This window comes from Hipposideros armiger, unplaced genomic scaffold (assembly GCF_001890085.2).
Source record: "Hipposideros armiger isolate ML-2016 unplaced genomic scaffold, ASM189008v1 scaffold_703, whole genome shotgun sequence".
Classification (NCBI taxonomy): domain Eukaryota; kingdom Metazoa; phylum Chordata; class Mammalia; order Chiroptera; family Hipposideridae; genus Hipposideros; species Hipposideros armiger.
In genome coordinates, this window is record NW_017732053.1 from 56,913 (window position 1) to 67,436 (window position 10,524).

Genomic DNA, 10,524 nt, shown 5'->3' on the forward strand with positions numbered 1-10,524 from the left:
GACAGCAACTTGTCTGTTCCCCTTCCCCTAATTCCCCAGTACTGTTCCCATCCCCTCAATTACCCAATAAAAATCTTTAAAAAAAAAAAAAAGGCTATATATGGTTAATTACTATTCTTTCTCCTTCTGTGTAAATAACGGGCCAAGTTTATTGAAACGACTTATTTTACAAACAAATTACTCTTAATTTGGCTACCTTTGGTAAAAAAATGAGAGTGATTTTAGAGAGAAAAATTATGTTTCAGTAATACACCTTTGTGGGTATTAGATTCTAGTGCTGTTCTTTTGACATTTTTGTTCCTACCTGTAAACTGGACTGGATCCTGAATTCTTCTGTTTTCTCCAGTGTCTGGCTATCACTCTCCAAATACGTTTCCAATTTTCCTCCCACCCTTCTGACTTTGAACCATTGAGAACCAAAACTGCCCATTTCCCAAGGCCATGCAAGCCAAAGTAGGGCAACTTGATATAAACTTCAGAGAAATCACCACAACAGCTCATATGTGGACAATCTTCGTGCCTGTTGAAGAAAGATCACCAGAGACATTTCACACTGCAGACCAGGAGAATCTACCACATGTCACTGCCTGCCTTCACTCCATCTGAAAAGGATTTGAGACAGACATCTAGAAATCTCAACTGCCTGTTTTCAGAACTCAGAAACCAAGATTAGTCTGCTCCAATGACTAACCTTTGTTTTTCTTTCTTTTTCCCCCATAGAGATGCCTCTTATTAAATACTTGATCATTTGCATGTGCATCTCCACCTCCTGAAAGGAGACACAACTGTTTAACTGAGACTGTTCAATGAGATATGGAACAATCTGTCAACCCATCTTCTAGGATGTGAAACTTCTCAGGAAGTTTCAGAAGAGGGAACTGTAGAGGTTCAGACCAAGTCATCCCAAGATGTGCACTTGGCATGTGAATTATTTTGAGCTGAAGGTAATCGAGACCCTACAGACTCAGGAGAAACTCTCACCTCTCCCTTAGAGAATTTTAAATTAGGGGCCTTGCCCATAGAAGCGTTATCACCAACGATAACCTTTGAGGACCTATCCACAGGGCAGGGCAAACATCTACTTACTGAACAGCTGCTCTTCTCATTGTCCTGTGAATGACCTTCCTCCTCTCTGAAGCCCCAGGTGCCTCACCTCATCCTTAGTTCAGAATGCCACACATCCCTGTTTCCCTTTCCGTCTCTGAACCTCTCATGTATGTGGTGGGGTTCCCACACGTACATATACAATTAAATTTGGTTATTTTCTCTTGTTAATCTGCCTCATGTAGATTTACTTATTAGACCAGCCGAAAGAAACTTGAAGGATATAAACATTTCTTCCTCCCCTATAACAGGGTCACGGCAGAGTCAGAAGGATGGCCCTGACAGCCCTTGGTTGTTCAGAGCTCCAGACCTCCTCCTTCCCACAGTCCCCAAGACCACACAGGCTTCCCTAACTCCTGACGTCTTCATTTGGGTTCTGACTCTCACGAGCTTTCACATGGGCTCTTCCTGACAATTCATGGGAGGGAGAGAGTTGCCACTCACCCAGAACACACTTCTGTAGTAGGCCACACGGCCACTCACTCAGTCCAACTGGACTCATCAGGAAAGGAGGAAGTTGGAATTCAGAGCACTGGTCCCTTTGCCTCCTTTGTACCTAGCTCCCAGTCCCTCCATCTTCCCCAAGACACGGGAGAAGATTCCTCAGAAATTGAAACGCTCTATCTGCTTACTCTGTTCCCCTCCTCTTCCATCTCAAAGGCACATGGGAACCACTGATCTTACCAGTGGTTTTCAACCCTGGCCACACACTGGAATCAACTAGGAAGCTTTAAAATGGACAGATTTGACACGACCTTATGTGTAGAAAAGCCCAAGGAACCCACTAAAAAAAATTACTGGAACTAATGAGTTCAGCAAGGCTGCAAGGTACAAATATTTGTAAAATCAATCAAGCTTCTATACAGTAGCAATAACCAATCCAAAAATGAAATTAAGAAAACAATTACCTTTATAATAACGTCGAGAAAAAGAAAATACTTAAGAATACATCTAACAAAAGCATAAGACTTGTAAACTGAAAACTACAAACCTCACTGAAAAAAAGATCTAAATAAATGAAAAACTATCCCATGTACATGAATTGGAAGACTTAATATTGTTAAGAAGGCAACACTCCCCAAATTGACCTATAGTTTCAATGGAATTTCTCTCAGACTCCCATTTGGTTTTTTTGCAGAAAGTGACAAATGGTTCCTAAAATTCATATGGAAATGCAGGAACATAGAATAGCCAATCTTGAAAAAGAACAAAGTTGGTGAATTCACACTTCCCGATTTCAAACCTGTTACTAAGCTACAGTAACCGAGATTGTGTGGCCCTGGCGAAGAATACACATACAGATCAACAGAATGGAAATGACAGTCTCTTAATAAACCCCCATATTTATGGTTAATTAATTGATCTTTGACAAAGTGCCAAAACTGGGGTAAAGTTTTTTCAACAAATGGTGCTGAGACAACTGGATAGCCACAAGCAAAAGTATGAATTTGGGCCACATCTCACACATACACAAAAAAAATAACTCAAAACAGATCACAGACATAAATGCAAAAGCTAACAAAACTTCGTGTGGCCGTGGGTTAGACAATGATTTCTTACATGACACCAATAGAACAAGTGATACAAGAAAAAAAAGATAAACTAGACATCTTGATAATTAAAAACTTTTGTGGGGTCTCCTGCTTTTCCTCCCCTGCCTGGGCCGGCCCTGAGCTTCTGCGAGGTCTCTGCACACGGGCTGGGGCAAGGGGGCTAGCAGGAGAGGAGACAGGTGTCCCAGTGGCTATTCCAAATGCCTAGGCTAGCCTTTGACTGTCCCACTGCCTCTCCCTCAACACTGCATAACCATCCGCCTCTTAGCACTGGCAGGTGGGCGGCTGCATGGATAGGAGGGCAAGGACCACCAACACGTATAGACAGAAGGGCCTCCTATGGAGAACAAGAGTCCTTCCACCTCCTAAGTTCTAGCAGAAAATTGTGTTTCCTCGCCCACAAAAGGGGTAATAACCTGCATTTGGGAGCACAGTGCAGGCACTGGGGTATGAAGAGACAGTTGGAGCAATCGTTCTACACACTGGTCAGCACCACCCCAGTGAGATGCTGTGACCCACACAGGCCCCTGACTCAGTTCCCTGGTTAGCTAGGTAAGAGTTTGGGAGGTTCCTAGGGGATACCCCAAGGAGAAAACAAGGCTTTCTGTGAAGTGATGGAGATTTGGAGGACAGGAGGTCCCCAGCTGAGCCGGCCTTGCCTTTGCTGTCTGGAACTCGGGGTGTAACAAAGGAATGGAGATATTCGCCAGGCTGGGGTGGGTGTGGTGGGCTAGAGACGTACCCTTCGTAGGGCTGTGCTGTCACCCAGTCCCAGGGATCCACTAGTTCTGGGCTAACCTGCCAGCCTCACAGCCCCACAGCCACCCTCTCCAGGGCGGGGGGAGGAGATGCCTGCTGGAAAGTTCCGGAGGTTCCCGTCCAGGGCAGTCCATCTCCTCCACCACAGCAGAGCCTGCCTTGATTGCAGGTTCCCCATCTGGTGCTGAACCTGGCTGGGGTCCCTCTACCCCTCCTCACCCCCACCTCCACCCCTGCTACCACACATACAGGGGCAGCAGGGCCCAGAACAGGGCCTCCCAAAAGTAGTGACCTGTCCCTCAGAAGCCAGCACCCAATGCTCAGGTTCCCCATCTGACCCCTCAGGCGGCCTCCTCCTTCCTGTTCCTGCTTCCATGGAGATGCCTTGCTGGTATGGCAGGCTGTCCCAGGCCCTCTGATAGGATCTGACTTCCCAGGCGACCACTCCTTTATTAATAACGCACTAATATGGGCCGGCCGAGTGGTGCATTGGTTAAGAGTTGGCTTGGGACACCAGCTCCGAGCAGCAGGGCCCCGGTTCGGTTCCCACATGGGCCAGTGACGCTGTGCCCTCTACAGCTAAGATGGTGAACAACAGCTCGACCTGGAGCTGGGCTGTGGTGAGTCGCCGGTGATGGCGTAGGCTGCAGTGGGCTCCCATAATCTACTGTGAGTGGCTGGCAGCCGGCATGAGCTGCCAAGAGCCACTGTGAGCGGCCGTCCAGTGGCCAGCGACCAATCTGCCTCACCCAGGAAGAGCGCAATGATAATACCAACATGGGCCAGTAAAGTTACGTCCTCCACAACTAGAAAGAAGAACAAAAAAGGACAGCAACTTGTCTGTTCCCCTTCCCCGATTCCCCAACGCTGTTCCCTTCCCCCAATTCCCCAATGAAATTAAAAAAAATTTTTTTTTAAAGAGCGCAAGCTCTGAGCAACAGGGCCGCCAGTTTGAGTCCCACATGGGCCAGTGACGCTGCACCCAAGCTGAGCTGTCACTGAGCTGCCAACAGGTGGCAGGATAGCTCAGCTGGTGTAACGAGATTGCCTGTTCGATGGTGGGCTATGCTCACCCGCAACTAAGACTGAATTCGGCACCTAGAGATGAGCTGCCGCCCAGATGGCTCAGTGGATAGGGCGTGCGCTCTTAACAACAAGGCTGCTGGTTCAACTCTCGCATGGGATGGTGGCTACGCCCACCCGCAACTAAGACTGAACACAGCACCTTGAGCTTAGAGGCCAGGAGCTGCTGACGGGAAGAGAGATGGCAACTGGCAGATTGAAGAACAACTTGGCTGGTCCCCTTCCCCAATTCCCCAACACTGTTCCCCTCCCCCAATTCCCCAAAATCTTAAAAATAATAATAATAATAATAATGCACTAATAATGCTGCTGCGAGGGGCTGCTGGTGGCTCTGACTCATTACCAGCTGACCTTCTCCAAAACTGAGGCACACATATGCTGAGGCCTCGGGCTACTTTTACTCTCATAGATCAGGTACTCAGCTCCAGGTCCCTCTCCAGCACTCAGCCCCAGGAGACACACCAGGCTGCTGCCTCCCTGGAGCCTTCATGCCTCAGCCCACTTTCTACTCCCACTTGCTCCCCCTCCCCCTCCCTGGCATCACATCCCTGACCCATTATCCCTACCTCATCCGGTTCTGTTCTCCTGCAGCCCCAGACTCCAATCCCTCCAGGTCTGACTTCAGCTGGCTCTCCCTGGAGAAACAGACTAAACCCCCAAAAAGCTCAACTCCTTAAGTCTCCAGGGCAAAGCAGTACATTATAATGCCATGCACTCCTAGGCCATAGAAGGATCCTCTAAAGGTAGACAGGTGGAGGGGGGTCACAGCTGCCACGTGACCTCACTTTGCTCATCTGTACAAAGGAACAGGCCCCTGCCTCATGGGATCAAAGAGAACAGGGTAAGTGCCCAACATGTATTGGCCACTCAAAGGTCTCTCCCTTCACTGTGTGTGTTGGGCGGAGGGGGACAGATTCAAGCAGGAGCTCCTAAAATAAGGCCAGCTGGACCCAGGGCTGTGGCCCCTGAACACTTGTCAGTCAGGCACGAGCAAGTATGTGAGAAACACTCCACCATGAATGTTTCACATCTGCAGGACTTCACAGAATTAGTATGAGAATTCAAATGAGAATACGGTTATGCAAATTAAACCAAGTAAGGATGCGGAGACGCTCACTAACAGAAATACAGCAACATTATCGTTGGCCTCAGATAAAGCTTATTAGGGCCAGGGGTACACATAGGACAAGCATGGGGAGATTCAGCAAGTTGGTCTCTGTCTCTCTGTCTCTGTCTCTGTCTCTCTCTCTCCCTTCCTCCCTCCCTCTCTCCCTCCCTCCATCTGGAACTTCAAAGACAGGCCTGCGCAGACCCAGGCCACAGCACTTGCCTCCCTTCCTCTAAAGACAGGGGTCTGTTAAGCACATGAGCATATAAGGTGCACGCTGACCTGGTTACTGGTCAGCACAGCTATCAGCAGGGCAGGAGCTGGGGGCCCCGTGAAGCCTAGGCATGAAGCTCTGCACAAGGCCCCATGGTGACCCGCCGCCCCACTTATGTGCAGCCCTCTCCTGGACACCCACATCCTTCCACCAGGGCACAGAGCTGACCAGGCCACTCGGGGCAGTCTCGGTGCAGCTACTCTGTGGGCCTGAAGTAACTGGTCCTCTTTCAAACACAGTCTATGACTCTGAGGGTTTGTCTTCCCCTTTAAAACTCCACTGCATTAGTTAAGAGTTGGCTCGGGATACCAGCTCTGAGCAGCAGGGCCCAGGTTTGGATCCCACATGCGGACCAGTGACGCTGCGCCCTCTACAGCTAAGATGGTGAGCAACAGCTCGACCTGGAGCTGGGCTGCAGTGAGTTGCCGGCATTGGCGTAGGCTGCAGTGGGGCTGGCCGGCAGCTGGCGTGTGCTTTTGTGAGCTGCCGTCCAATGGCCAGTGAGCAACTGCTTCACCCGGGAAGAGCGCAATGATCACAATACCAACATGGGCCAGTGAAGCAACGTCCTCCACAACTAGACTGAAGAACAAAAGGACAGCAACGTGTCTGTTCCCCTTCCCTGATTCCCCAACGCTGTTCCCCTGCCCCAATTCCCCAATAATTAAAAAAAAAAAAACTCCACCTCTGGCAGCATCACCCCCATCACCTCTAGGATGATAGATTACCTAGGGGAGAGGGTAATTTAAAACAAACCACTTCCTCATTTTCTAAGTTGGTAGCTTCTAGGACCCTGACCACAAATACCCAAAAAGCCAACCTAGAATTCGATTTGCAAGACAGCAGAACCTCCAGAACTGGTTGTGTGGTGCTTCATCCACATGACACATTTGCCTGTCATCTGAAACTTCCCCATTTTGCCGGATGCATGCAGGAAAAGAAGGGGAATCAGGGGTGGGGATCTCGGGGACCTGCGGAATGGTTCTTGGGGCGATATCCAACTGAGGGCCCATGACACTGCCCTGTGAGGCATCACCCTCTCCCACGCACATCACTACTGTGTCACCTGGGCTGCCTGCAAGGGAAGGGAACCAAAGAGAGACCACAGTCCTCTCGGTCCTCATGGTGGGCCGTCTTTGGGGCATGGAGCACTGAGGGTGGGAATCCAAAAGAGCAGTAAAATGGTTACAGCTGGGACTCTGGAGTCTGACTCACTCAGCTGTGACCCTGGGCAAGCCACTTAACCTCTCTATGTCTCAGTTTCCCCATCTGAAGAACAGGGATAGCCTAGTCTCTCATTACTGTGGTGTCCATGTGAGCTAGTTAATGCATGTAGAGTCCTCTGTGAGGGCGTCTGACTCACAGTGAGCTCTGGATGTCATGGCTGAGCATCTCCATCCTCAATGAGCTGTCCTTTTCAGAACTGTCAGTGGTTTGGGGCAAGAATACAGGTGGCCTGTGGGGGTGGCCAGCCAAATGTGGAGCCTTGGTGCTGCTACTCAGATCCTGTGCATGGGAGGCCCCACGGGGTGGGCAGCTGGCCTTGGGGCACTCCAGGACTGCACTGCCCCCCCCACAGCCCCAGCCTGGCAAACGGTCATCAGAGGTGCAACCATAGAAAGCCCTTCCAGTGGCCACAACTCCAGAGTGAGGGTTCTCATGGCCGACAGTCCAGAGGCAGTGTCCTGGGCACCACCACCAGGACACACACAATCCTTCATCAGGACAGCTGCTTGGCCTTGAAAACTGACAAGAGTTACAGCCTCTGTCCCAGTCCCCAATCCCTCCACCTGAGAGACCATTATTGACGACCCTTCTGCAAGGCCAGGACTCCTGTCCTGGTAAGCCCCATCATCAGATGTTCACCCTCCCCAAATGCCCTCATCCGTCCTGAGTCCAGGCTCCTGGGCACCGCTGGGGCTCCTGAACAGCCATTCTCATTGGAGTATCCGGTTCCTCCACTCGGTTTCCCAGGGTGGCTAGGGCTGTGAGCTTCCCTGGGCAAGGCCTTGGAGCAGGGTATGCAGTGCCCCTTCCCAGCTAGAGACACCCCTTTTCCACCTAGGCAACCGCCCGCAGCATCCGGAGCTGCCCTGAGTGCTTTCCCCCTTCTTCTCTAGCTGCCAAGCTCCTAACTCAGCTTTCAGAGTCCACCTGATAGTCTAACCTCCTCAAACAAAACGAATAGCAACCCACCCCGTGTCCCCCCCCCCACAGCACCAAGGTCTGCATCCCAACGTATAGTCGCATCTGTGTCTCCATTCCCACAAGACAGCAAGCACCTTGTCCCTCGTGAACCCCATGCCCCACAGCACAAGCACCCAGGGTGCTCAAGGGAGCGCATGAGATGCTGCCTTTGAGCCCCAGCCATGAAGTGCTGCACAAGGTCTCCTGTGGGCGCTGCCCAGCACCTCTTCCCCTGCTGCCCAGAGGGACAAAAGCGCTCACACTCTGGGCAGTAGGTCTCTTCTTCTCGATGATTCACTAGAGGTCTGCCCACCTACACCTTTAAAACCAAATGACTCCCCTGCCTCTTTCCTCCTAATCCTGAGGCCTGACTCTCTCCCACGAACAGTCACCCATAACTCCCAGTGGATTCCCCGGCCCCAAGATGGCACAGACTCAGGCCCAGGAGAGCTCTCCCCACGTCAGAGCCTGCCTGCCATGTGCCCCAGATGAGTGGAAATGGAATGTGGAAAAACCACATCCTTCTGCAGCTCCCCTAGCTCTCCTCTGGGGAGAGAAGTCAGCTGAGAACCACTGAGTCAGGTTTGAGCTTGCAGATAAGACTTGGCAGGAAGGGCAGGAAAGCCTGGTGGTGGACTTAGGCAGTTTCCTGAAAAAGTGGGGGCGCTTTATGCTGGGTCCCCAATCTACTCAGCTCCTCCCAGGCCCACCAGATGAAGGCCAATCCAATCCAGAAGGCCCAGGCCCAAACCCAAAGCCAACTCTTCAGAGGCCTTGGCTGTGCTTCTCCAGCCAGTCCCTCAGTCCCACCACTGCCTCAGCACCAGGTGCGCATTCCTACTGGTGGATGAATGAATAAATAAATCCCTGCCAGCACAGCCACTTGGCTGCTGAGGATTTCAGGACTCTCCTAGGGTCTCCTGGGGTCACTCAGTCATTAACAAACTGTTTTCTACCAACAGGCAGTGTTTGCACATAATTTCTAACAGTTCTAAGACCGCACTCTGACCACACCCAGGCAGGTACTATAAGCAGTTGTTGGGGAAAGTGCTCTAAACCAGAGTCCAAGGTCTGCGTCTCGATTTGGAATCCGGATCTGGCGCTGAACCCGTCCACTGCCGTCAGTTTTCTCATCTCTGGGGTGGGACCCGGCGGCCTCCAGGCTAACTGACCCCGCGGGCGGGGATATCTAAGTCCTCTTTCCCCCTCCCCCACCTCCGCCCCATCACCGCCGGCTGAGGCTCCACAGCCTCCCGCCAAATCCGAGGCTCACGTGGGGCGGAATAGACAAAGCCTCTCCTGCCCGCCCCCCCACCCCACCCCAAGGCCAAGGCTTCTCGGCAAAGGGAGTGAACCACGGAGCCACGCGAGTCCCCGGCTCTCCAGCCGGCTCTCCAGCCCCGGGACCGTGCGCGCTGGGCGGCAACGAGCGAGAAGACGTCCGGCGGCGTCTGGGCCGCGGGGACCGAGGGGGAGACGAACAGACCAGGGCGGCCCCGACGCCGGTGCAGTGCCCCGAGCCCGCGCGTCCTCTACTCCCACTCCAGGGCGCGGGCGACCCGGGACCCCACCTTGAGTGCTGGGCCGGCGGCGGGCACCGCGCCCCGCAGGCAGGGGCTCCCGACCTTGGAGCTCCTCGTAGACTCCTAGGAAGGCACAGGAACCCAACAGGGCCTGGCGGCTACTCACCCACCACCAGCCGCGGGAGGTCGAGGAGGGTAGCCGGGCGGGCGCCGGAATCGAAGAAAGACGCAGAGGCCCCAGGCGCAGGGCACGCAGACTTCCTCTATCTCGGCCCCGCTGCCCGCGCCCCGCCCCAGTCTCCCCATGCTGAGCAGGTTGCAGAGCTGGGGTGCGGGGCCTGGGGAGAGACCCGGACTCTGTCTGGCAGAGTGGCCGCGACCTTGGCTCGATTCACAACACAGCGTTAGATCGGGGTCTTTGCCAAAAGAGTCATCTGGGAAGGTTGACCGCTTACTCCAGCGACGCAGGGATAATTCGCAATGTTTCTCGCTTGGAGCTGCTTTCAGACTCTTCCCGGGCTGGTTTTGGAGAAGCCTCGGGGATGGCAATTCCTAGTCTTCACGGAACAGGAAGTAATGACCCGATGAAACCCCTCACTAGACCTGGCCCAGATATCTCCAGGACTACGTGTGTCTCCCGCCAATGGAGAAACACGTGTTGCGCCAACGAAAGAGAAACAGAAACAGGAAAGAGAGTTTCTGGAATGGATGAGGAAGCAAATAGGACCAAGGAAGCTGCTACACCTGTACATAGGAATAGAAACTGAACTTTAAAAAAAAGAAGAAAAAGGCCGGAAGGAAATATAACCAAAAATATCACATGGTTGCATTAAAATAATAAAAATTAGTGATTTTCTACTTTCCACTTTTTTGTATTTCCCAATTTTTCTTAAATGACTGATTGTGGCACTAATGACTAAAAACTATTATAAT

At 52.0% G+C, this 10,524-nt stretch overlaps 1 protein-coding gene across 1 annotated transcript in view; it reads right to left on the bottom strand.

The window, feature by feature from the left end:
- The window catches only part of BID (BH3 interacting domain death agonist), a 59,021-nt gene extending 49,220 nt beyond the window's left edge, over positions 1-9,801 (bottom strand). Inside the window, exon 1 of the mRNA XM_019627060.1 lies at positions 9,758-9,801. The gene's annotated coding sequence lies outside the window, so the exon portion shown is untranslated. The remainder of the gene's footprint in view (positions 1-9,757) is intronic.
- Positions 9,802-10,524: the final 723 nt, after the last annotated feature.